This window comes from Mirounga leonina, unplaced genomic scaffold, assembly GCF_011800145.1.
Source record: "Mirounga leonina isolate KUSES-001 unplaced genomic scaffold, KU_Mleo_1.0 Mir_115, whole genome shotgun sequence".
Lineage (NCBI taxonomy): Eukaryota > Metazoa > Chordata > Mammalia > Carnivora > Phocidae > Mirounga > Mirounga leonina.
The window spans coordinates 39,958,610-39,986,597 of record NW_023270268.1 but is presented as its reverse complement, the minus strand read 5'-3'; positions in this window follow the sequence as shown (position 1 = coordinate 39,986,597).

Here is a 27,988-nt window from a genome sequence, read left to right as displayed (position 1 = left end):
CATGGATTTTTGCTAGGGCAATTAAGAAGAGAAATTGTGACAGTAATAGAAATACAGTTGATAAAGTCTATGTACTTGAGGCAGAAAGTCACTATTTTAATAAAGGAATACAGAGCTACTGCTGAAAGAGAAATCCAAAGATCTTTGCAATAAGCGAATTACTTCCAATATCAGGAAGCAGCCTTAGTGGGGTGGGACATGGGGTAACATGGAAAGTAGATCAGAAAGTGTGGATTAAAAAAAAAGAAAGTGTCAGGTGAACAAAGTAAAAGAAACAGGAGGATCAGATAACCCTGCGCAGGGTGTTTGCTGTTGGGAGCAAGGGTTAATAATTTCACCATCATTTAATAGGGCTTATAAGTTAATACCAAATACCATCATTGTAGGATTGCATATTAGTTATCTGAACCATAAGAAAGCTCAATATATCATTGATTCATGGTAGTTATATTTTCTAAAGTCACCAGGAATACTAATTAGCTAATACCGAATCATTGCTCTTAGGGGAAATACAGTTAGATTTCTGCCAGCCTACTGTCAAATGAACAATACATAACTTTATCTTATGTGTGTTTCTGTTTAAAGACAACCTAATATATATTGATTCATTAACCCTGAATCTCACAGCCACCAGCACTATAAGTCATGCCTGAACAAAGCTTATCATACAACACCTGTTCTTTCTCAATGCAAAGCATATCACAGACTTCTTATGCTAAAGAACAACAAAGGACACTTTGGCACTGTTTGGGGGTCGTTTTAATAGCAAAATCACCAACAAAAACCAAAAAAATGCAAAAAAAAAAAAAACAACCCCACCAAAATAAACAGAAAAACATGGCACTAAATGAACTGCAAAAAGGATTCTTGTATTGTTGTAGTATGAGAGCTGAAGCAAGAAGATAGAGTGTCACTTTGTTCAACTTCAACTGCGAATGTGAGCCTAGGGTGACTCCATCTTTCACCTCCCTGGGCATGCACTTGTTTGCAAATGACCATTTAAGTGTCATACATATTGATTTGGGGGTTACAAATAAATTTTAGCCGATACACAAATTCTCAGATACAGAATCCTCAAAAAATGAGGATCAAGTGTTCTCTTGGGTGGGTTTCATTTTCTTGATAATTTGACGTCTTAGCATGCTATGATGTTACTAGGAAAAAGGATCTGAATAGGGTAGATAGAAGTCCAGGATGCACGTTCCCATATGGAACTCAAGTGGAACACGGGGCTTTTCGGCTACGCTAGAACTTACATAGTCCCAGAGATGCATTCTCTAGAAAGTAGATTTTTTTTTTTTTTATTTGACAGAGAGAGACACAGTGAGAGGGAACACAAGCAGGGGGAGGGGGAGAGGAAGCAGGCTTCCCACCACCCCCCCCGAGCAGGGAGCCTGATGCGGGGCTTGATCCCAGGACCCTGGGATCATGACCTGAGCCAAAGGCAGACGCTTAACGACTGAACCACCCAGGTGCCCCAAGTAGACTTCTTTAGGATCTGATCTGTCTTCATCACACTTGTGTTGCAAAGCTTAGCACAGTATTTGGTACAATGAAGCCTCCAAAAGAGAGTTGTTGAAAACATGTATCTATATAAATATCACCTGCTTGGTCCCATTTGTGTTTTTATTGTCCAAATTTTATTTTTAAGCTCCTTCTATCACTTTCCAGTGTTCCTCCTTTAAAATCATTGGCATTAAAACAATCCTATCTTGACTAAACACTTGTAGTTTTATTTTCCTAAACTGTATCTGGTTCCTCGCCTTTGACTTAACATGTGCTGGTCACCTTCATCTAAGCTTTCAGTAACTTGCAGTTCTTGTCCTATTGAATATTAGGTCAAGTTTAGTAGTTCATATTGCTTCTTCAAGTTGCCAAAGGAAAACCAAGCTGCCAAAACAATTAAATGATTTCTAAAACACCCAGTTTATACACAAAACACACATGAATATCTTACATGAAGAAAATAGTAATTTGGCGTATTCAAGAGACTGAATTCAAGAGACTCTTCAAACAGCCCCTTGTCCAAGGGACCACCTGAAAATATACTGGGCAAGTATCATCTATACCCTGCATTGAGCTGGGAGATGATAAACACCCACCACAAAGATTACATTTGTTTCTTTGTCCTTTCTCCCTCTTTAACTCCTCTTCACCATCTAACTTCTTGTTTACTACCCACAAATGTTTTCACATAGATTGCTGTGCACTCTATGAAAAGGCAGGGACAGCATATTATATGCTCTATATATTTCCTCCAGCCTCCCTGTTTCACTCTCTCTATCTACATCCTTAACTATTTCAGGCTCTACTCCCACGATAACCTAGTTGTTGGAATCTGTGTCTCATTCTAATGAGAGTTATAACCAACTCTAACAACACAGCTAAACTTAGTAAAAGAACAAAATAAAGTTGCTAATTTCTTACATTTTAAGCCTGACAATTAGGCACACTCAATCTTTTTTTGTTGAAAGTAACAAAAACTTGCTCAAAAATCACTTATGCAAAAAGCATAGTTTTACGGTTAGAATAAAGGGGTAATTTTTCATTTAAGATGCAGAATAAGCACATATATTTATTTTTTCTACCTCCTGAGAACTCAATATAAACTATGATAGAGGAAGTTAAGAGAAATAACACTACAATAAAGAAGAGAAGAGAAGGTGAGCTATTAGTAGAACCCATTTATAAAAAAATTGATAAGGATAAATATTATATTCCTTGTTCAAAAATGGTGAAAACCAAATTGGTTCATACAGGGCCGCCCCCTAGGGTGTACAAGTTCCCCCTAGGGCATGCAGGGTCTTAGGAAACTATTTGTTCAAGGCTCATATGAACAATATCAGTCACCCCAAATCAGCACAACAGCACTACTTCGGTGGCCTAATATCTCTTGATCCTATCAAAAAAGTACCATCCCAGGGGCGCCTGGGTGGCTCAGTCGTTAAGTTCCTGCCTTTGGCTCAAGTCATGATCCCAGGGTCCTGGGATCGAGCCCCGCATCGGGCTCCCTGCTCGGCGGGAAGCCTGCTTCTCCCTCTCCCACTCCCCCTGCTTGTGTTCCCTCTCTCGCTGTGTCTCTCTCTGTCGAATGAATGAATGAATGAATGAATGAATGAATGAATGAATGAATAAGTAAATAAATAAATAAATAAATAAATAAATAAATAAATAAGTAAGTAAGTAAGTAAGTAAGTAAGTAAGTAAGTAAGTAAGTAAGTAAGTACCATCCCAGTCAGTGGGAGTGATCCACTATCAGTCTGGCCGCAGTGCCTAGGAGGACCCATGGAAGGCACTTCCAGAGCTTCTTGAGGAGCTTGTTGACTTGTTGACTCAGCATTCGGGGTAAAGGGTCAAAGGCTGTCCTGAGGGGGAGAATCGAGTACTGGGGCCCACATGGATAGTTGCCTGGATGACATGCTGGCACAGACGGTCCTCTCAGCAGCGGCTGCCCCTTGGCAGTAGACAGGACTGAAAAATGTCAAGGAAAGCAATCCAAAGTAGAGAACACCAAGTTGCCAGGAGCTCAAGGCAATCAAAGCGCAATATCTGGTTCACAAAAGAATCAGATTCTGCTCATTATTTCATGCAATGAAAAACTGAGTATGGATAAGGCTGTCATTAGCCCATATGGCACTGTTCTGCAAACTGGGAAAAACATTTCTTTCTTTCTTTTAGTTTTATTTGTCAGAAACTTGGCAGTAAAAGATTCTGTGAGAACACGATACCTTCTGCAGTAACAAACATCGAAATTTAGCACTTTCTCTAATATCATTTAACTTTACTATTCCTGAAGATAAGAGTCTTTGAAGGTTTTGTTAGAGTGCATCACACAAGCTTATGGCGGAGCGTGGCACATAGCTGCCAAGCATTTTGTTGAATAAGGAATACTAGAGCTTTACTTAAATCACGTCTGCAACAACAATATAAACAATATAACTGCCATCAGTCAGTTCTCTGAAGGAAAATGTTTGGTTTGATCCAGTTGAGATATGTTAAATGATGTGCCTAACGAGGTCTTTTAAGTTGTTCTCCTTCATGTTCTGCTAAACTGCATTCTACCCAGATCCTCATTTATTAGAATTAGTTATTTAGATTCAGAAAAATATGCAATTATTCAAGTAGAACAAAAGTATGATTATTCACAACTCAAGAATATTCTGTTTTTTATCAGAGATACACACTACTGAGCTGAATGAGTATTTTTTGTGGCTTCAGGAGTAATGACATAATTATTATGATTTTAAAAAAACATAACTGCAGCCAGTTGATCTGTACATTGAATTTAGAATTAAATCTTGGTAGGAGTATCACTTGGCTCACTTCTTGAAAAGAGCACTAAATACCAGATACACTGAGAAAGTTTTTTTTTCCTTACAAGTCAGTCTGATCATACCTGTTTAATGTCTGAGCTTAACATTCTATATAGGTTTATAGATTTGTTCAAGAAGCATTGCCAAACATGATTTAAAAAAAATCTATTTAACTCTGTAGAACAATAGAAAGATGTATTAGCAATATCAAGGATTACTGTCTTCATTTTTATGTGTCTTTTACGATTCCTGTTGTTTTAGAAATGTTACAAAGGAAGGCTTTTCTGCTACTTCTAATAAGAGAAATTATGCCTGAGTTTTTTGTGTAAATTACAAAAATCAATGTGGCTTGTATTCCTAGGCATAATTAGAAATATACATACTCTATAAACTATTACAATCTTGCTATCTAGGAATTTATGATTTGCAAATGTGACTCACCAAGCAAAATAATAAAGTGATCAGCCTGTAGAACTACTGTGTGCAGGAACTGTGGTGAGAAAAACAAACTAAGTACAGATAAGATGATCGTCTTTTCCTTCGAGCTAATCACAATCTATATGTTCTTTAATCTCAGGCGTGCTATTCATCTCTGACATCTTTATACTCTTTATCATCCTTTTACCCTTTCAGAAGGAAAGTGAATTATGTAAGTCACCAAAACATCCATGTAAATTGCTATACGTCAATGGGTTGTTTTTGCCAAGCTACATTTCTTTTTTTCCATTTAATTTTACCTAGTTTCGGAGAGTTGAAGTAACTTACTAAAAGCTGTAAAGCATGTTTGTTACAGAGTAACCATGAATCTGAGATATCCTAGGTCCTGGCACTCTTTCTCTAAACATCATCCTTACTTGCCTAACTTCAGGTACAAAACATTCAGAAATTTCTCACAAAAACAAGGGGGGTGGGCACAAATTAATAATGTTAATTCATGCTTCATTAGGATTACAGAAAAAATAAAAACAATAGGTATACACATATAACATAATGTATTCTACCAATGTTATGATAAATGCTTGTTGATAGTATAGAGTAAAAGTAGTGTCCTCTTTATATATCTTAGAGAGATATTGTCCTGATAGAAATCATATTACTGTTAATTAGCTCTAGAAAGCAATGTGCCCTTCACAGCATTAACTAATCAACTTAGTTATAAAAATGAGTAATTACAGCTGTTAGGCTAATGGGCCTTTAAATCCACGAAGAGGTCATCGTTGTATGATATCCTTTCGGATGTGATCCATGGTGCACGGGGATCAAAATATTATGTGTGTGAGGAGTCTTCCACTTTTAGCTCCATGAAATCTGAATGATAGGATGGGTCAGAATCCAAGTCAATCTTAACTAAAAAAGTTCTCTGTGGTCAGGATTATGTGTCAGTGACATGATCAGTGAGTGGGGCACTTTAATTATATAAGATATGGTTTTAAAACATTACCTAAGGAAATTCAGAGGGAGAAAAGAAGCATGTGCTGTTTACGTCTGGAAAAATATACTTCCATAAAACAAAATTTAGTTAAACTCAGAGATGCCATGCTAAATTCAGGAATACAAATACTGTGGAAAAGATCTAATTATCCTTACTTCTTTTAAAAAATTTCTGCTATGGACTGGGAAAAATTGTAAATGTCTAACAGGTCATTGGCATTCTCATTATTAAATATAATCAAACACTGTGCAAGGCATAGCCTAAATCTCTAACAGTGAAAATATGACAGTGACCCTTAAAAGTGAGCATGACAGAGAAGGGCCACCACTTGTTATTCTAGAATTAAATGAGCAAATGAAGGCCAATGTCGAAAATGAGATGGGAGCATAATACTTATTAAATATTATGTAAACAAAAAAGAAATCTCAGTCCTCAAATAATAAATGTTTCCAAAGAATAGAAATCATATAAATGGATGGCTATTAATTATACAGGTTCAGATTTAGAGAGAACGGTATTCAATCAGTTATGATCCTTCACGCCTCACACAGTAGCTACAGCTAAGCAATATCACCTAACATAGAGAACATTCTTTGAAAGAATATACTCCTTTTAAAGAAACTACATGGATAAACATATATACAAATTTATTTTCCTTTTAGTTACTCTCCGTTCCAAATTACTTTTTTCTACTAAAATTCTTTCATAATTTTAAGTAGACTTTATAATCACATCAACTTTATAAATCTAAAATGTAATATTTTCAGAAGGGCATGTCCCAAACCCTAAATATCCCATGATAACTTTTAACATAGGAAATATATATATTTCTGTGGAGGAAATGAAGATGAAACTGCTTATTTTCACATACACCTGAATGTGGGGAGAATGATGAGCTGGGAAAGATCTCAGAGAAATAATATTTGAGTTGACTTTGGAGGATACAGGGCGTTTTATATGAACATTCAAGAAAAGGAAACAGCGAGAGCAAGAAGGTATTCACTAGATAGAAAACCATAACACTGTAAAATCATCGAGCTTGGTGGTTCAAATACTGTCACTCAGTTCTGTCGGTTTTCTAATTCTATCTGTATATTGTCAATTCACCTGTCCTGCTAAGTCTGCGTCAGTTGTGCCCAGGTTATAAACCAATGCTCTATAAATTTAGTGGGGTGCCTGGGTGGCTCAGTCAGTTAAGCATCTGCCTTTGGCTCAGATCATGATCCCAGGATCAGGTCATGATCCCAGGGTCCTGGGATGGAGCCCCCACTCAAGCTCCTCGCTCAGTGGAGAGTCTGCTTCTCCCTCTCCCTCTGCGCCCCACTCCCCATTTGTGCGCAAGCTCTGTCTCAAGTAAATAAATAATATCTTTAAAAACTAAATAAATAAATTTAACAACCCTTCTCTGATGCCTAGTTGGAGCCTAGAATTATTGTAATTATTTCACTTTTGTTTTAAGGGCACGGAGGCAGCCCACATGCCCACTGAGCAGTGACTTTCTGTTTCTCCCCTCACACGCCCAGTTGTCATAGAACTAGTCCTCTCTTTTCTTTGCTGCATGAATCCAGTCCCACTCTGAAATATGCTTTCCTGTGAGTCATCATAGGTTAACATGCATTTTTCAAGAGACTGCTACTAATAGTTCATTTTGAAGCTGGTCATTGTCTGATAATTGGCTCAGCCTCTTTAACTTGTAATTACCACATAATAGACATGTTTAATTTTGAAGCAATGCTGTTTTTAAAAATCAATCTAATATTTTAAATGACAAAATGAAAAACAATATTTTAATCACACAAACATCTAATTTTTTTTAGCTTATGTCCTTAAAAGAAATTCACCAATGTCCTCTCTATTCAGCTATAACGTATTCCATAAAATTCTTGGACAGAGCTCAGTCCTTATTGCATACGCCAAGTCTTCTCTCTGGCACAGCACTCAACCTTCAGAATGACTTAAACATCATCTCTTTTGTGAAGGGTCTCCTGACCAATCTGTAATGGCCTCACATTCTTAGTAAGGCACATATTACTCATTAATAGAATTTTTTTTTTTTAACATGTGTGTCCCTTTTACCAAATTATGAGCTCCCTGAATGACAGGACTCTGTCATCTTTGTTTCCATGTTCCCATCCTTAGTACATATTAGCTGTTCAACATGTATTTTTCAAATAAATATTGAGTGAATTTGAAACATTACTTCAGGCTCAAAAGTGGATATATATTTTAAGATAAGTATTGGCTTTGTTAAGAAGGTGATAGCGTGGGCAGATTCTTAGATGTGTATGAATAGAGAAGAAAAGTGAGATAAAAGAGGTAAAAATCAAGGAAAGGAAAGAGTACTCTGATGGAACTTTACAAAAAAATTAGCTCCCCACCAGTACTTTGATTTAATCCAAATAATGGGAAATAATTAGCTAAAATACATTTTTTTTTCCTCTTGTATTGCTCTGCCTGGCATCATTTTGTAAATTTTCCCTTCAGAGAACAGAGAGAAGAAAACTATTCCTTTTAAAAGCTCATATTGTACAAAGCACTAAATAAATGCAGTATATCTGTATTACTACTACACCCAAGTGCATATTTACATTATAATTGAATATGTATTTGTTGTACGCAAATCTGTTTGCTGAAACTACAAGTGAGAGTCTCTGAAAGAATACTTTTCTAATAAGTATTTTGCACTTCAGTCCCTTTCATATCCAAGGATAATATGAAAATCCATCAGAACATTCAAATATATGTTCAAGGAATGATATTTGTCTTTATTTAGTTTAAACCAGGGCATTGATCAACATTGGGAAATTAAGTACATTCCTAAAACAGATTCCAACAAGTAATATTTTAAATAATTACTGCATTTTAGTTCACGTATCTAAAGTTATGGTTAAACAATTTATGTGTGCTTTTGCATACTTTTAATATATTTTCTATTTATTCTTATTCATAAGCTCCTGGTTAAAACTGACAAAGACCCTTGAATTCACTATTCTACTCTTTAAAAAAAAAAAAAAAATAGATGGACCAGGTGATGTATGGAACTGTTGAATCACTATATTGTACACGTGAAACTAATAATAACACTGCACGTTAACTATAGTGAAATTAAAATTTAAAAAATGGAAGGAAAATCAATCAATGCTATTATTTAGTAAGAGTTAGGTGAGGAAAAAACATGCCTTTCTTGTTCTGCAAATATAAAAGGAATTCAAAGGAAATAAATCGGCCCTGAATAATGGTTTGGTTTTATGCAAAGTATTAAAATATGTTAATATAATTTTACACTTATAGTATTATATCTCATGAATTCAAACACGGTATTTAAAAATAATGACTGGGTAAGTGACAAGATGGGAAAACTATGAAGGGACAAAGGATTTCGTGCAGAGATGAACTGCTCAACCTGGGTCTTAATTTGCTTGAGGTACCTGTGGCCTATTCAGATAGAAATGCCTATCAGTTTGAAAATCAGCTAGATGGGTAACACAGGAAATATGATTACAACTATGAGAGTGAATCACACAGACCAGGGTGGTTACTAGAGTGTGGGAAGAGAAGATGAGTGGGCCAAGGATGAAGTCAGGTAAAAACAATGTCTAGAAAAACCAGTTCTCAAATATTTTCCACAAGAATAGACATGAGAAATGACATTTGCACATGAAACTCATGTCTAGATTCCACTGAAAAGTTTCAAATGTGTGTGGAGATATGAGATACTACCACAATTAATAATGGGCACAGAGCAATGTCAATCCCTGTAGATGATGGCGTAACTAAATCAGTTTCCGATTATGTGCAATTCCTAGTTATTGAGTCAAGTTATCCTGCTGACTACATTTCTCAAGTAGCATTTAGGTATTCAAATGAATGAGAATGACATCAAAGTGGTACCCTTAAATTCTCTCTAATTTACTTCTTAAGCTGATAAAGATTTTTGAAATATGGAAGACTATAATGAGGACTGTAAGACCTCATTCCCACTTCAAATACATTGATAAAATAGAGCCTCTGCATATTTGTCTATACACCTATATACATAATTTATATAGTCTATATAATTTATCAATACCAATGACTCACAGCACATTGACAGAGGTTTAAAGAAGATATAAAAAAACCTTCCAGTGCCAGAAGCAAAGAAATACTTTAAAACCAAATACAAACAATATAGTAAACTAGAACAAGAAAGAAGGATTCCGGCGAAGTGGCAGAATTAAAGCATTTTTAAATCCAAATTTAATGGAGAAGGGCAATAAAATTCGTGGTAACTTTAAACTATTTTAGGCCAAAGAAACATGTCAATACTTCAGGGAAATTACTGTGTGAATCAAATTGAATACAATTCCACAGCAAGAGAGGCAAGAGAATAAAAGACGCCGAGTCATACCAGTAGATAGTAGTTTCGGCAAATAACTGAGAACCAACAGTCTACAACCTAGATTGTTTGATTCAAGTAATAGAATACAAATAAAAAATACCTAAGACCTCTGCTTGTGACTGTGGTAGTGTGGTTTTACTGCAGATGATGTAACTACTGCAGATGAGTAGAAAAGCCACATCAGATTTAACATTTAAATGGGGTGCCTGGGTGGCTCAGTTGGTTAAGCGACTGCCTTCGGCTCAGGTCATGATCCTGGAGGCCCGGGATCCAGTCCCGCATCGGGCTCCCTACTCGGCAGGGAGTCTGCTTCTCCCTCTGACCCTCCTCCCTCTCATGCTCTCTGTCTCTCATTCTCTCTCTCGCAAATAAATAAATAAAATCTTTAAATAAATAAATAAATAAATAAATAAATAAATGTATTTATATGACAACTATTATATTATTAAGGTAAGAATATACAAACATGAACAATAATTAAAAATAATAAAAATATTATAATTATATTATATTATTATCGAGTGCTCATTAGGCATCAAATAATGCTTCATGCTTATTCGTGGATTAATTCATTAGATCATTACAAAACTCCATGACTTAGAGATTGTTATAATGCCCCTTTACAGATAAGAAAACTGAATCTCAGTTAGGTTAAAATGATTAAGTGTTGGAGCTGGAATTCAAACCTCTTTGGAAAACAACCTTGAGCATTTAATCTCTTCACTAAATTGCCCGACAACAATAACAACAACAACAGGAAAAGGGTTCATCCTTAATCAGCTATTTTCCATACCATTCTAGCCATTTTACATTAGATCATCACAGTAGCTCTATGAGATAGGTATTATACCATTCCCGTTGTAAGATGAAGAAAACACGAATAGAGAGGTTAAATTACTACCAGTGTCCCATTGTTAGTAAGTGTCAGAGCCAAGACTGGAACTCCAGGGCATATGCTCTTACCCACTACCTACATTGCCAATGTCAGTGTAGGTGGAGGAAAAGGGCTATTGTAGATACTGTAGGACGTTGTATAATGTGTGTGCCCACTGTGGGAAACATTTTGGTAATATCCAATAAACTTGAAGGTATGCACATTCTATGACCCAGAAATCCCAAATCAGTACATACTGACTTTCACAAGGAGACCTACCCAGGATATTTGTTGCAAAATTTTGACAATAATCAAAACTTTGAAATGATTTAAGTGACTTTCAAAAAGAAAATGGATTAAAAAAATGCATATATCCCTATATGAAATGCTCACAAGACAGCAGCTAAAAGCAGTAGCCACATTTACATGTTTCAGCTAGGTTAAATCTTGTTAAAACAAGGTTAAGTATAAATGTAAGCTGCAGAAGGATATTGTTTATTTAAAATTTTAAAGTAAGCAAAATAATATATATCATTTATGGAGAGGTAGTAAAAAATAACATGAATAAGAATTATATACTTTGGATTAGTTTTTTTATTTTGGTAGGACAAGAAAGAAACTGATGAAGCTTACAAGCACTGTTTCAATGTGATGTTACTGCATGAGGCAAATACTTTTTTTTTAATTTAATTTAATTTTATTATGTTATGTTAGTCATACAATACATCATTAATTTTTGCTGTAGTGATCCACAATTCATTCTTTTCGTATAGCACCCAGTGCTCCATGCAGTACATACCCTCCTTAATACCCATCACCGGGTTAACCCATGCCCCCACCCCCCTCCCGTCTAAAACCCTCAGTTTGTTTCTCAGAGTCCATAGTCTCTCATGGTTCGTCTCCCACTCCAATTTCTGAGAAAGTCAATTATCATATGGTTTCACTTATTTGTGGAACATGAGGCAAATACTTTAAAATGATAAATATATATTGGATTTGGGTAGTAGGTCCATGGTATTTGTTATATTATTCTGTGTACTTTTCTGTATGTTTGAAATATTTTGTGTAAAAAATTGTTATGAAGTAAAAGTAACATAATTAAAAGTAATACTATATTACTAATAAACAAATTAGAACTAAATAGGATACACAATCATGCCAAATGGCACTTGAGAACCACTGATTTCAGATAAGAATGGGAAGACTGGGTGTGAAAAAAATCCAGAAAAGCAAGTGAGATGAGACTGGCAGAGATATAAAAGGAGGGAAAAGAAAGACCATAAAGTTATGGGAAACAAAACAAAACAAAACTTCAAGTGAGGAGAAAATGATCCATAATATCAAATGTAGGAAGGAGGCCCAATAAAACTAGAATTTAAAAATATCTATTGAGGGCGCCTGGGTGGCTCAGTTGGTTAAGCGACTGCCTTCGGCTCAGGTCATGATCCTGGAGTCCCTGGATCGAGTCCCGCATTGGGCTCCCTGCTCGGCGGGAAGCCTGCTTCTCCCTCCCCCCCTCCCCCTGCTGGTGTTCCCTCTCTCGCTGTGTCTCTCTGTCAAATAAATAAATAAAATCTTTAAAAAATATATATCTATTGAATTTGTTGAATAACAAATCCATTAACTAGTTTCAGTGACATGGTCAGGGCAGAAACACTATTGTAATAAGAAATCAAGAGGAAGTAAAGAATTTGAAGGGACATGCAACGAAAGTATCCTTTCCATAGTATAATGGGAAACATATTTGATCTTTGTCCCCGATTCCTGCTGTAGAGCTCCAAAAATCCTTGGAATTTCCTGACTGATAAAAAGTATCTTTTGTTATTCATCTGGAGTCCCTACTGATCATTCTTGAGTTTATGCTAATGAGTTGACTCAGGGTGGGGTCCCTAGATAGTCTCAGCACGGGGCTGCTCCCTAGAGACACCAAAGGCATTGAGATTGGAGGAGGTTAATTCTCAGCCCCCTACCCCAACCTCGAGGGAGAGGAGGAGGGCTAGAGGTTAGGTTGTAAAAACTCTTAAACAAGATGTTTGGAGAACTTCTGTGCTGGCGGTATACCCTAACTCCATAGGGACAGAAGTTCTTGTACTCAAGACCTTTCCAGACTTAACCCCTATGTATCTCATCATCTGGCTGTTCATTTGTATCCTTTGCCAGTAAATGCGAGCAAAGTGGGCTTCCTATATACTCTTAAGCCATGCTAGTAAATGATCAAACCTGAGCAGAGGGTTTTGGGAAGCCCCCCAAGTTATTAGTCAGAAGTGTGAGTGGCCTAAGGGTTGTGACTGATATGTAAAACTGGGCAGTCTTGTGAGACTGAGCCCTGAACTGGAGGGGTCTAATGATATAACTCCAGGTAGTTAGTGTCAGAATCGAGTTGTTGACAGCTGATACCTGCGAATTTGTTGGTATCAGAGAACACAAAATAGAAAATATTTATAGGTTTAGGGAGTAGTTAAGATATAGAAGGCAGTTAGCTAGACATGGACAGAGAACAAATGCTTTCCAACTGATAAAAAGGGCGGAGACCAAGTTCCAAACGGCAGCAAAAGACCCAGGGGGCATGGGGGATACCAGTGCAATCTTCCCTATAACCTCTGCCCTACAGTGACTTAGATCCTCCTTATAGTACATTCACATTGCAAGTGAGACCCTCCTTGACCCTCCCGACTGATAGGAGGGGTCCCTTAGGTGATTGGAAGTAACCTCAGTCAGAGACCACCCTAGCTATGACCCATAACCTATGCAAACATAAAAAGAAAAGACACCTGTAACCCCAATGCAGGTGCCACCTCTGGGCCTGCCACTCTCCCATCTTCAGAGTGTACTTTCTCTTTAATTGCTTTCCAAATTGTGCTTACCTGAGAGTTTGGCTCTGAATTCTTTCTCGGCCATACTCAAGAACTGAGGTCTGCGCGTAGGCAGGGTAGGGACAGTCAGGAGGAAGAAAATGAAGTTAATTCAGAAATAACTTGACAAAGCTAGATCCCTCGGGATGAGGAAGGGAAGCAGAAGTCATCAACATGGATTGGAAAGGTATAACCCTGAACCCTGAACAGGAACAGGAAGGGATGTGATTGTTGTTATTTTTGTTGTTTTAAGAAGAGAAAACAAAATTATCTGATTACATGTCCAATGGCTTAAATTTTCTGAGTAAAGAAAGAAGTGAGATCTTCCTTCCAGAGCAGGAAGTCCACAACTGGTTAAGAGTAATGAAGTTCATAGAGACTTTCAGGAAATAAGAGACATATGATGGGTAAAGAAAATGACTGAGTGAAGTTCCCTTTCTTCATGTCTTCTAGCCAACACAACTGAACACAAAGATCTGATGGAAAAGCAGAAACTTATTTTACAATAGATTCTGGACTCACATGCTCATACACACAGAAAGTCTAAAGGAGAAATGGGCCATCGATCTGTGCATAGTGGGAACTTGTCTTGCTGACATTAGTCAATAGCTCTCTTTTGCCCCAACAGAGATTTTAAATCTCCATTTCTACTAAGACAAAGTTTCCACTACATTGCGGTATATTTTCATTTGAATCTTTTCATTTCACGATGCTGAATTGATTTTTGTTCCAGTTGATTTCTATTCGTAGAATGTGGGGGGACCCCAGTAGGTGGGATCAGTAGCACGGGCAGTGAAGGAAATCACCCATGGCAGAACAGGAGATGGACATTTACTGGATATATACCACAAGGGAGCAGCGAGCAGGACAGAGAAGGAGGGACTGTCTGCAATAAGGTGGGGGTGAGGGGCCACAGTTATAGGGCAGAGTGGGGGACTTACGGAATTTTCCTTTTTTTTGGTAACCTTAGGAACTGTGCCTGGTTGTAATTGGTCAGTTAGGGGCTATGGCTATTTCGAGGTGGGTCACTTAATGAGTCTCTTTGTGTCAGCTCGCTGGTCGCTGTGGGCCCTTGTGCCTTGTTCAGGTCTCCATTGCTCAAGCCTGTTGCCTCGAATTGGCCTCTACGTAGAATGACGTATAGGTTCTAACTGGTATTACATAAATGGATCAGAGAATACATTAATAGTCAGCCTTTAATTTACAATGTAAGCAATAATACATCTCTTCACAGAGTAAGCACTAATATGTATTTATTAAATAAATGAATGTATCTGTAGTACATAAGAATGTATAAATATTGGGAAATAAACTACTTTGAAGATTTCTCAATTTGTATGTAACTTATTTTTTCACATAACATAAATTAATTTGAAAGTTTAGCTCCAGAAAATACCCTCCTGGAGGTACATTTTAAACTCATGTATAAGCATGGTTAACATAATTATATTCATAGCTTGGACTGACTTATGCTTTGGAAAAAAAGATTGCATATAATATAATTACTCATAAAAATAAATTATCTGCCATATTTTTGTTTATCATACCTCCAACATAGAAAGTCAGTCTAATTTTTTTCACTTTTCACAGAGTATAAACTATTTCAGTGTCTTTAAAATTTTTGTCTGTTGCTTTGCTTTGCTTTGCTACTTAATGACTCCAATGTTTAAAATGGCAGCTTGATTTTACTATTTATTCATCTTCACTCTGAAGGAGGATGACCTTCAAATAGATTGAAAATTGGAATTAAGAACATTTTAATCTTCATTGGCTTTTAATTAGAGCACTCTAAATAATCCTTTTCTCAAACTTGAATTTTCCATAGCAACTATTACAGAGGCCTTATACTCAGTACTTGATTATATGCTTAGCTATTAATTTAAATTAAAAAGAAAACACCAGAAAATATATTATTTCTACAAGTGCATATTTGTGAGATATTGCAAATGAATATCATTAACAGTTTTAGTGAATTTTTAAACTGAATTAGGTTTGTTTCACAAAAGAGAGACCAAAATAGAATTACTCACTTGAAATCTACCAAAGTTCCAAATTAATCAGTTTAGAATTGATATTTAATTATATGAATGCAGAGTTAAGTGATAGTTAACATAGTTACTGAGTTTAAATACCTGAGGAATAAAGGTACAGCATGATATATGGATGTGATCTGTATATTCAGATCCCGGACGTAGGCACAATTATATTTTCCAGCGTTTTATTTTTCATTTTAATTTTTTTTGAAAGATTTTATTTATTTATTATTTATTTATTTATTTATTTATTTATTTATTTATTTATTTGACAGAGAGATAGAGAGAGAGCACAAGCAGGGAGAGTGGCAGGCAGAGGGAGAGGGAGAAGCAGGCTCTCCACTGAGCAGGGAGCCTGATGCCGGGCTCGATCCCAGGACCCTGGGATCATGACCTGAGCCGAAGGCAGACGCTTGACAACTGAGCCACCCAGGCGCCCCTGTTTTCCAGTGTTTTAGTTACGTATGCATATATGTTTGTGTTTACCTATATGTGTGTATATATATACATATTTAGCTCCTACAGTGACCAGATTACCTACCCATGATAAACTTGAAAAACTTCCTTATAAAAATTTAAGATTTATAATAAGCATTGAAGAGATTAGCATTAAATTACACGGATTATTAACAAAAAGAAAAAGTATAAGAAGTAAAAACCAGAACTCTTCCAAAATTTTACTTTTAAAGTGAAACTATAATTTTCCCTCTGGCTCACTATTAAAATAAAGATATAAAATTAAATTAAATTAAAAAATAAAGTTAAGTTAGTGTTGGAGCCATGTGTACCTTAGTCTGTCTTGGGTTTTGGTGTTTTCCATCCCTAAGGCTACTGAGGCTGCCTTCTCCTCTGCAAGTCTAAGCATGGCTGCATGACAGATGTGTTCATAGCGCAGCGCTGGCGTCCTCATCACATATCAGAATTAGAGAAAACACAAAGGAATGCAGTCAACTACCCAGAAGGTACTAGATAAGATCAGGGAAAATTACCGTAACTGCAGACAATGATGTTTGTCTAGGTGACGATGGAAGGGAAGGATTATACAAGACCTACTAGCAGATCAGGTGCCCCATACCAACACTACTTCTATGTGTTTCCCTGAATGGATTCTTTCTTTTTGTGTGGGTCGCTTAGGAACAGGAGGGACCTCATATTTATAGGACATTAACCGTCAGGCACACTATATTTGCTCCACAGACATTATCAGTTTTATTTGTCATAATGACTGTGAGTGGTGGTAGGCATCAGGCTTGCTTTAAGTGACTGGGCTTAAATTGAAACCCAACCTTCCTGATTTGAACTGGATTTTTGTGTATTACAATCATGTTACCCAAATATGCTTTTTCATAAAAATACCAAGAAATTTTGACAAAAGGCAGATACCTGAACCCCACTCCAGACCTAATGCATCAGCATCTGCCAGGGAAATCAGGCATTTTGAAAAACTCCTAGAGTTAAAAGGTGTCAGGAGAATTATGCACATAACTCTCCTTTCTGCTCCAAATCACCTAAATTGTATAAAGAGCACTTAAAATCTTAAATCAATCTGTAATGGTGCTGGAGAAGAAAAACAAACAAAGAAGTTACAGTGGACCAAAACTGTGAAAAGTCCTTGAAAGAGAGAATGGAAAATGGGTAAGTGGGAAGAAGAAAAACAATATCGAAACAGAAACCACAAACCCAAAACTACTATAATTCACCACTGACTGATATTTAAAGAAACTATAGCCACCCAGGTGTCCCTACATCACTGAATCTTAAATATATAGCACTATAGGGGCAGCTGGGTGGCTCAGTCATTAGGTATCTGCCTTCGGCTCAGGTCATGATCCCAGGGTCCTGGGATCGAGCCCCTCATTGGGCTCCCTGCTCGGCGGGGAGCCTGCTTCTCCCTCTCCCACTCCCCCTGCTTGTGTTCCCTCTCTCGCTGTGTCTCTCTCTGTCAAACAAATAAATAAATCTTTAAAAAATATATATATAGCACTATACCTGGTACACGACGAGTATCCAATAAATACTTCTTGTAGTAATGGACAAGTGGTATAAATTAACATTTATGTTAAAAAAAACATATTCCCAATTTTTCAGAAGTCTGTATATTGATTGCTAGGTAAAATGAGAGCCAAATTAAGAAAAACAAAACAAAACAAACCCTTAGCAATGTAATCACATTTGAGAAAATTTAAGCTACCTAAAAACAATGTCAGTTTAATATGTAAAATCATCTCTTACTTCTATTTTAGCTTTAAAAATAAATAAAGTAAGGGGCACCTGGGTGGCTCAGTCAGTTAAGTGTCTGACTTGGTTTCCACTCAGGTCATGATCTCAGGGTTGTGAGATCGATACCCATGTTGGGCTCTGCACTGGGTGTGGAACCTGCGTGGGATTCTCTCGCTCTCTCCCTCTTCTCTGCCCTTCCCCCCAACTCACATGCTCACACTCTCTCTCTCTCTCAAAAAAACAAAATGAAACAAAGCAAACAAACAAAAAAACTAAGACTTATTAAGTTTTGTTTTTGCTACATTTTAAAGCTAAATTAATCATTCAACCTGAGAAAGAACTTCATCATAGCCATCATATATAAGTCCCTGTAGATAGCATAAAATATTTAAGCATTCAAATTAAATTAGATATTTAAAAGCCATCACAACTTAATTGCCATTTGACAATGCTCAAGTACATTCTTTGAAATATGAAAATGAAGCTTTAACATAATGAAGATTCGTCAGGAGCCCTCATGTGAGAAATAAATATGAGCTGTTTAAGATGTTTAATCACAATATTTTTTGGATATTTTAAATCAGTACCCTATAAAAATAAATCATTCAGTATTTTAGAATATTTTAAATGAAAGACTGAAAACTACTAGAAATCAAGTCTTTAAAAAAAATCCCTTAAAAGTGTGCATCTTTTCTATTTTTTATGGCTGGACTAGTTTATTTTCAGTTTTTCTTTCCCCCTTAAGTTTGGTTCAAAAAAACCAGGGCCTTCCAAGTCCTTGAAACAATTTCAAAGGAAATTCAATGTGATTTTCCTTGTGCTAAAGATAAATTAGTTATTAAGGTGGCAAAGTCTGTTATCAGTCAGTCTGCAGAGGTCTAGAAGATTAGAGGTTGGTACCAGAAGCGCTCAGAATTAAAAAGCTTGATTTACCACTATAAAAGGTGACACTCTGATGTATATGGAAAGAATATATATCTCCTACTACTTCTGTGGAAACCTGATAATGCAATGCAAAATGCAAAGTGGGCTGAGGGATGGGCTAAAAATTACACATATATACATATATATACACATACATATTTGTTATATATCATGTGTGTGTGTGTATTGGTTCACTATAGAATATTGGTCCTATATACCAAATATTTGAAATAAATGAAAAACCCTAGACTGCCTATTTCCACATGAAAAAACTGCATATTAGAAACAAATGAGTCCAGCACTTTTCCTTGTTTTTACACAAAGATGAGAGAAACTTCCTAGGAATTTATTATGAAATTGGCCACACCACTCCACCCTCTAAATAATCTTGGCTAATCTCTTACTAGAGACATGAGTTACATTTTTCACTGTCCTCTTTATACCTGTACCTGGAGTTTGACATTCTCAAATATAAAAATAATAAAATCTTCTAAAAATATAAAAATTTTATTTAAAAAATCAAAATAAATGAACATAAAGGGAAAAGTAATCTAAAGCATTTGTTCTCAAAATTTTTGGATTCATGATATCTTTATACTCTTAAAATGATCAAGGAACACCTCCCCCCAATTTGTTTATATGGGCTCTATTTTTATTTACTATAATTAAAATCAAGAAAAATGAAATACTCATTTATTCACAAATTCGTTTTAAAATAACAATAATAAATCCATTACTTGTTCACATAAATAACATTTATTGTGAAAAACAATGATATTTACCCCCCAAAATTAGTAAGAAGAGTAGCACTGTTTTACATGTGACTTAACAGAAGAGAGCTGCATTCTAACACCTGCTTCTGAACTCTGTCTTTTGTTACATATTGCTTTTGTTGAAGCATATGAGGAAAACCCAACTACACACTCATAGTTGGAAAGGAGAATATTCACAAAACTAGAACAATCCTAAAATTTGAATAGAACCACAAAAGACCACAAATAGCCAAAGCGATCTTGAAAAAGAAAAAACAAAACAAAACAAAAAAAAAAAACAAAGCTAGAGGCATCACAATTCCAGATTTCAAGTTATATTACAAAGCCATAGCAGTCAAAACAGTATGAAACTGGCACAAAAATAGACACATAGATCAATAGAACAGGATAGAAAACCCAGAAACAAACTCAGGATTATATGGTCAACTAATCTTCAACAAAAGAGGCAAGAATATGCATCAGAGAAAAGACAGTCTCTTCAACAAATGGTGTTGGGAAAACTGGACAGCTACATGCAAAAGAATGAAATTGGACCACTTTCTTACACCATACACAAAAATGTACTCAAAATGGATTAAAGACCTAAATGTGAGACCTGCAACCATAAAATTCCTAGAAGAAAGCATGGGCAGTAATTTCTCTGACATCGCCCATAGCAACATTTTTTCTAGATAGGTCTCCTGAGGTAAGGGAAATAAAAGCAAAAATAAACTATTGGGACTACCTCAAAATAAGAAGCTTCTGCACAACTAAGGAAGCAATCAACAAAACTAAAAGACAACCTACTGAATAAGAGAAGATATTTGCAAATGACATCTGATAAAGGGTCGGTATTCAAAATATGTAAAGAACAGATACAACTGAACATCAAAAAACAAATAATCCAATTAACAAAAGGGCAGAAGACATGAATGAACATTTCTCCAAAGAAGATATCCAGATGGCCAACAGACACATGAAAAGATGCTCAACATCACTCATCATCAGAAAAATGCAAATTAAAACTACAATAAGTTAGGAGCTCACACCTGTCAGAATGGCTAAAATCAAAAACACAAGAAACAACAAGTGGTGAGGATGTAGAGAAGAACGAAACATTATGCACTGTTGGTGGGAATGCAAACTGGTGTAGCCACTCTGGAAAACATTATATGGAGGTTCCTCAAAAAATTAAAAATAGAACTACCCTAAGATCCAGTAATCACACTCCTGGGTATTTACCCAAAGAATATAAAAACACTAATTTGAAATGATATATGCCCTCCTATGTTTTACTGCAGCATTATTATTTACAATAGCCAAATTATGGAAGCAGCCCAAAAATCCATTGGTAGATGAATAAATAAAGAAGATGTGATACACACACACACACACACACACAGAGGAATATTATTCAGCCATAAAAAGAATGAAATCTTGCCATTTGCAATATGGATGGATCTAGAGAATAAGTGAAATAAGTCAGTCAGAGAAAGACAAATACCATATGATTCCACTCATATGTGGAATTTAAGAAACAAAACAAGTGAGTAAAGGAAAAAAAGAGAGTCAAACCAAGAAACAGACACCCCCCACCAAAAAAAAACCAAACTCTTAACTATAGAGAATAAACAGATGGTAACCAGAGAGGAGGTGGGAGGAGCAATGAGTGAAGTGGGTGAAGGGAATTAAGAGTACATTTATCTTGATGAGCGTGGAGTAACACATAGCATCACTGATTCGCTATATTATACACCTGAAACCAATGTAACTGTTAACTATGTTATAATAAAATAAAATTTAAAAAAAAAAAGGAAAGAAGAGGGTATTTTAATAGATTTTCCAGATAATTGTGGATATTCTTTGGTGCTAAACCAAAACTGAACATGTGGTTACTTTGTTTGTTTCTGTTGTTTTTAAGATCAGAGAAATTTAAAGTTGAAATATGGATTTTGAAACCAGTACAATGAAATTTTTATACCTGTTACATACATTCAGATCTCTTATTTTGTTTTGATTATCGAATGGATCTCACCCATACACGACTCTGTGACATTACACACTAGTCATCTGGAAAATGCTGGCTCACTGAGTTATGCAGATCTTCTAAATATTGACACATTTGATTAAACAATATAAAAAAATCACATTTGCTACTATCACCACCAATCTTATCAAAAAGTCTTAGCTCATAGTGGCTGATAAAAGTGTTCCGAATGCCTCATTTTCACATAAAAGCTTGTATTGTATCATCAACAATTAATATCAGTTATTTTCCTTATAGCTACGGTTTCATTTTTAAGAAAGTGTCTGCCAATTATTGAAGTTTGAATAACCAAAACTAACTAAACAATTGTGAGCATATTACATGACTTCTCTACGACTAAAATGGGGATAATCATAACAATTACCTCATTGTCTGGCTGTGAGGATTAAATGAGTTAATGTATGGATAATACTTAGAACATTGCCTTGTATATAAGTGATATATTACCTACGAAGTTGATTAATTTTTTGTTTTTCATTTTCGTTTTTTGTTTTTTTAAACACATAGAAAATTCTAATCAAGTTTAGGTAAATCAGAGTAGACATTCTGAACCTCAAAGACTCACTGAAAGTTTTGGAATGCCTGGCCAAGAATGCGTAGGGTACCAACTATCCAACATCTACTGTTAGCCTCGTATAGAAGGATTCCAATCAGGCCTAAGCAAACCCAGCCCAGCACCTTCCCAGACTAAGTAAGACCTCTCTCCTTTTTTTTTTTTTTTAAGATTTTATTTATTCATAAAAGACAGAGAGAGAGAGGCAGAGGGAGAAGCAGGCTCCCTGCTGAGCAGGAAGCCCGATGCGGGACTCGATCCCAGGACCCTGGGATCATGACCTGAGCCAAAGGCAGACGCTTAACCATCTGAGCCACCCAGGCGCCCAAGACCTCTCTCCTTAACGCTCGACTTCTCAGAGGGCATCGAACACACTAGTAATGACTTTACTGTCCAAGTTTAGGCTCTGTTTTACTAATAAAGATAAAAATACCATTGCTTCAAATCCTACACTAGGAAACTAACACCAAAAATCTTGTTGGTTTCCTCAAAATAATTCCAAGTATTTTGAAAATCATTATAATTAATTTACATATTACAATTGGTTTGGAGGGTACATGTAGACGTCTTATTTACCAAGAATTAGCATCTATAAACAGTAATACAAAGCAGTGATTCTCTACTAGAGACAGTTTTGCTGCTGGGAACATCGGCAATATGTGGAGGCATTTTTATTGTCACAACCCAGATTATTCCATTGGAATCTAATGGGTAGAAGCCAGGGATGCTGCTAAACTACAACACACAGGACAGCTCCTTACAACAAAGAATCATCCAGCCCCAAATGTCAGTAGTGCAAAGATTGACTCACCCTGTTGTAGAGTATTCAATTATAAACAGTATTCCTGTAATTCAGACTAAACACAGCAGTCTAGAAACACTACATTAGCAGGATTTCTTATATTTGCCTTTGTTTTTAGAGACACGTTTAGTTTCCTGAGTAATTCTTAGCTGTCTAGTGCTTATTTACATGGCTAATTTTTCATACATTCCTCCTTTTCCTTTTATTTTCTGTGTATGCAGGAAAGGGTGTCTGGCACATTTTTTCAGTTCCCATATGTCTCAGAATAGAACTTTATAACCAGTAATCCTGGGTCTGCTCATAATGGACAAAACCATTATCTCACTCAACGTCAATTTCCTCTTTTCTCAAATGATGGAAAACGGACAGGATTAGTGGGTTCCCAGCTGATCCACAGAATCCAAAGTGATGTTTTTAAAGAGAATTAGGGCCAAGAAGCCGGCTTAGCTGAGGGGCCTTGGACCATCCATTCCTGCTTCAACAGGGTGAAACTCTACTATGGGTATCTGGTGTCCACATCAGTTTCCATTCAGACAATGTGCTCTTCTGCTAAAGGACAACTGAGTTTCAAAACTACTGCACTGCCCTGTAAAAAGTTCTCTTCAAATTTTAAAACAAATTCCAAGGTGTTACAAGAAATTTTTTATAAATAAATGTTTTCAATATGCTTCAATTCCATTATTATCCTTTGGAAACTCCTTTACATTCAAAACCCTATTATACTTAGTGATATACTAACAGCGTTTTTCATTGATTAATTATTTCATACATATTAGGAAACACATTGCATTTACTAGGTTTCTTCTGTGCATCAGGCCTGTACCCGACATTACAAAGGATCTATTTTTTCTTCTGTTAAGAAGCTGGCAGCAGTTAGGAATAAGACATCTATAAATAAATATGATAAAATGGAGCAGTATTTATAGGAATCAGTGTGCCTTAAGGAAGGCATCTAAAGGCTTTCAGGAAGGGGAAGGGATTCCATTACTCAGCTCTTGCCTTGTGTAATGTGAGATCAAGGTGGTCAGATGTTCTAATTATTTTCTCAAGAAAAACTAAAAATACAGATGTTTTCTATAAACTATTCCAACTTTTATGTATTGGTAACTTACTAAACACCCTTTTAAAATACCATGTAGACCAAACCCAATACATCTATATGTCATTATTTGGTTCAAGAATGCCAGTTTGAAACTTCTGAATTAGGAGTCATTCTATAACCATTTTTTTACAAAGTTAGGTTGTGGTTGCATCATACTGTGGTGCCATTATCCTGATGTTCAGTTACATGATTTCATTACAATGTGGCTGTGATGATGGGTAGGAGAAAGAGAGGACTAGAAGGAGGACTTTTTTTTTTTTTAATGTTATGTTAATCACCATACATTACATCATTAGTTTTTGATGTAGGGTTCCATGATTCATTGTTTGCGTATAACACCCAGGGCTCCATTCAGTGTGTGCCCTCTTTAATACCCATCACCAGGCTAACCCATCCCCCCACTTTCAAAATGGAGGCAAAATCCAAGGTAGGTTTTCCTTCCTTTCCTTGAGGATTCTGACTTATAATTCTTATCATTTTTGCATTTGAGTTCAAGAAGTCATTCCTATGAATAGCTGAAGACTTGACCTTCTATCTACTTGTTCCAATGAACTGAGATGCTTCTCTCACACTTTTCCCTGCAGATGCCACAGTGACCACCAAAGTGTGTTTTAGAATTCAGAGCAAAGTGTGTCAGCTGTGAAAAACAAATTCTTTATCTATTTGCATTCCTTATTCAGTTACCTAATTCTGAATTGCCAATTATAAAAGCACTCCCCAAAAGATAATTCTATTCACAAGCAATGGATTGTGTTAAATTGTCTAGGGCAAGTTTTAATTTTTTTTCTATAAATGAAAAACAGATTATAGCTTTAATATTTTAGCTACATATGAGGCAGTCACAAAGGAACAATGAGGTTAATCAATAAATCCAGGAATTTTATCTAAAAAAAGAAAATCTACTCATAATTATTACCCACAGTGGGTTGTTTAAGATATGAAATACAGCAGAAAAGATGTTGATTGATTGCTATGAATTTTTAGCAGCTGTAGCCTTTGAAGCATGAAATACATTAGCATTGTCTCCTAATGCTTTCAATAATTGTTCTGTGTTGATGTTTGTCTTATGAAAAAGGTGCTTAATTTATTCACAAAACAGCCAGTGGCTGAACAAATTAACATGTACAAACAAAATGACCTCTGTATTTTCAATGGACACTTAACTAAAGGACAATGTCAGAAATAACCTGCACCTTACATAATTGATAAAATTATAATTTTATGTTCATTGTTAAAATACATTTGTCCTTTATAAGTTTTAAATATTACCAGCTTCCAGTAAAGTTTATTGTATCATTATATTTGCAGTATAGAATGTTCTATTGTAAAGAATAATTGTCATGCAGTTAAAGGAAAATAGAATATTGCTGCTTAGACACTTCATTTGGTTGTTGCATGATTTTTTTTAGTTATTCTTGTTATTAAAAGATATTCAAAGCAAGATGACAGAATCACAGACTTTATTGCATAGCCAGAGCATTTTCTTTCAAGCACAGTTTTCCTTGAATATAACCTGATGGAGAAAACCAAATGGTTGATTTCATCACAATTAGAAAATGTTAAGACGTCACAGTGCTTCAGACACTTGTTATATAGTTTTGTTAATCTTTCTATCGCACTATAAGAAGGGAACCATCCAGTTTTTTCAAGATTGCATAAAATCCTGCAACTCTTAGTATATTGCTTTTCACAAGCAAGATCGACTGAGATAACAATTTTTGGAGGTTTAATCATTGCGTAAAAATATAAAGTACTTTTTTCCCCTAAAAAACATGTTCACATGTTTCATCTCTTTTTTTGCCTCCAAATCACTCTCTAAAACTTTACAGACAGATATTATTGCTACCAAAAGAAGGGTACAATAATCAGATTCAGAACTCAGCTTCAACTTTAATAATTTTCTGTCCATGCTGCCAACATATTTATGCATTATGTTATATTAGTTACTATTTATACATTTTCATTAGACTTTCAGCAAAATGAAAATGTTGAAATCTTTGTTCAGATGACTTCAAACTTGCATGTGTATATTTGTTGGAGAGACTGAGAAAGCAGGAGAACTTTAGACTAGAGAACAAGAAAACACTTTCTAAGCCATCCATATATTTTAGTGTCTGAAGACTTATACTTTGAGAGGCAAGTGGCATGCCCAAGAGTGCATAACTTAGGCCTGAGACAATATAACAGGGAGGACATGGGATGCTTGGGTCCATCTATGGCTCGTCCTGTACTTAACTGCTACTAATGCATTACAAACAAATGACAAAAAGTCATAGAGCTATATAAGTAACTTACAGGAAATATATTGATGAATTGTTTAGTGTGGGTGACAGATAGCTCATCAACATGCTCCATTCAAGAAAAACGTGATTTTTAGGGGCGCCTGGTGGCTCAGTTGATTAAGCATCTGCCTTCAGCTCAGGTCATGATCTCGGGGTCCTGGAATTGAGCACTGAATTGGGCTCTCTGCTTGTCAGGGAGTCTACTTCTCCCTTTCCCTCTGCCATTCCCCTGTCTGTGTTCTCTCTCTCTTGCTCTCTCTCAAATAAATAAATAAAATCTTTCAACAACGTGGATGGAACTAGAGGGTGTTATGCTAAGCGAAATAAGTCAATCAGAGAAAGACGTGTATCATATGACCTCACTGATATGAGGAATTCTTAATCTCAGGAAACAAACTGAGGGTTGCTGGAGTGGTGGGGGGTGGGAGGGATGGGGTGGCTGGGTGATAGACAGTGGGGAGGGTATGTGCTATGGTGAGTGCTCTGAATTGTGCAAGACTGTTGAATCACAGATCTGTACCTCTGAAACAAATAATACAATATACGTTAAAAAAAAAAAAAAGAAGATAGCAGGAGGGGAAGAATGAAGGGGGGGAAATCGGAGGGGGAGATGAACCATGAGAGATGCTGGACTCTGAAAAACAAACTGAGGGTTCCTGAGGGGAGGGGGGTGGGGGAATGGGTTAGCCTGGTGATGGGTATTAAAGAGGGCACATTCTGCATGGAGCGCTGGGTGTTATGCACAAACAATGAATCATGGAGCACTACATCAAAAACTAATGATGTAATGTATGGTGATTAACATAACAATAAAAAATTAAAAAAATTGGAATTATGGAATATTATAAAGAGGAAATTAAATAAAAATCAACTATAATTCTAAAAAAAAGTGATTTTTATACTGCCTTCTAAAAAGAAGAGATCTGTTTACTATAGGATTCTTGGTTGAGAAGCACAGTGGTTTTATGATGCACATTAGGAGCTGGAGCAGAACTGGATAGCTGTGCAGATATAAGGCAAACAATGCCAGTTCCTAGAGCAAATATCACCAATAAGGGAGAAAAGTCAGTGCTAGGTTTGGGTGAAGGGGAAAGTAAGGAATATCTGCTGGTGGGTGAGAAAGATAAAAATACTAATGGAAATTTTTTACTTGTTTGAGCAGGTTTAATTATGTAAACTCTCTTTTTCTATAACTCCTCAAAATCTTCAGTAAATTTTGCATTGAATACTATTGTTTTTTTGAATATATCTGTGTGTGAGAGGGCGATAGAGAAAAGAGACAGAAAGAAAAGTTCTAGTGAGTAACATGTGCTGCTTTCTTTTCTAATCAATGTGGAGTTGATGTTCATCTCACAAAAATTTATTTATGTGCTTGAGGATAAAAGAACCACTAACATCTGAAGTTGGTCGATTGATCTTTCTAT